Genomic DNA, 1243 nt, shown 5'->3' with positions numbered 1-1243 from the left:
ACGCACGGGATTTACAAAATAGTTTTCTCACTCGGTTGGAATCTAAAATGTCGTGCGCAAATCTGATGAGCTTGTGCAGATTGGTGAGAGGACGGGCAAACCGGACGAATTATTCCCTGATGTAGGAGTGGCTATTTGTTCGGTTTTATAATTTTATTTATCGAACAAAAAATCAGTTAAATTGAGTGAAAAATATTACTTCCACCACTTCTTTGTAGTTTGTACCTATATTTAAGTGGTGTGGGAGGGGCGGAAAAAACTGCAATTTATTGACGCCGCGGGTACTATTGTAATTTGTAACGACAACAAGCGCACAACATTAAACTCTGCAGCTGCGGTTCGACGAAAAATAATAGCAGAATATTGTGTTAATATAGTATAGATGTTTTTTTTAAAATAAAAAAAAATTATCTGAATAATAAATTTATACCGTTTATAAACGATTCCAGTCTAAGTATCACACATAAATATATAACATAATATATAGTACATAATATACACAATAAAAGCTTTTCTAGCTTATGAGTGATCTACGCGTCTTAAAATATATTACATATATAAGTTTTTTTTTATTTTTTTTTTTATCCGTGGCATTCGTCAGCATTACGTCCCCTGCATACGTATTATACAACTATACAAAGTATTGTTAAAGCCTTTTTGAATTTTTTTTTTTTATATCTAATAGATACCTAAATACCTAATTAGTAATTTGGAATTAATAAAAAACAAAATTTTTAAAAAAAAAAATCCTATTTTTATTATTATTATCGTTATCATTTTTAAGTATTTTCTTTTCTGAATGACAGCATTCATTTTTAATTTCATATTCCGATGCAGAATAATTTTGCTATAAAAAATCAATGCTCAAATGAGTAATAAATTAATTAATTAGTGTTAAGATGTTGTTGAATGGAGTGGAGTGTACCCTTGACACTGTCAATTGTTGGTTCACTACTCTGCTTATATAAACATTAAATACTAATAAGTTATAAGTTATAACTATTTAACTACTCAGTACTCGATCGAAATTCGGTTTATATTAATTTCATACCTATATTATATATTATTATAATTTTTATAACAAAACTCGACCATTTTCTATAAGTTGAGTTATTTAAAAAAAAGGTAAACTTCAACTTTGAACTAAATTTAGATTATGTTTTCCTGAAAATGTGTGACTGTTAAATTAGTTACTCAGATTAATTTTATACTTCGAAATAATTTTTTCTTTAAGTCAACTTTT

Source organism: Acyrthosiphon pisum, unplaced genomic scaffold, assembly GCF_005508785.2.
Source record: "Acyrthosiphon pisum isolate AL4f unplaced genomic scaffold, pea_aphid_22Mar2018_4r6ur Scaffold_20938;HRSCAF=22584, whole genome shotgun sequence".
Lineage (NCBI taxonomy): Eukaryota > Metazoa > Arthropoda > Insecta > Hemiptera > Aphididae > Acyrthosiphon > Acyrthosiphon pisum.
Note: the sequence above shows the minus strand (reverse complement) of the source record.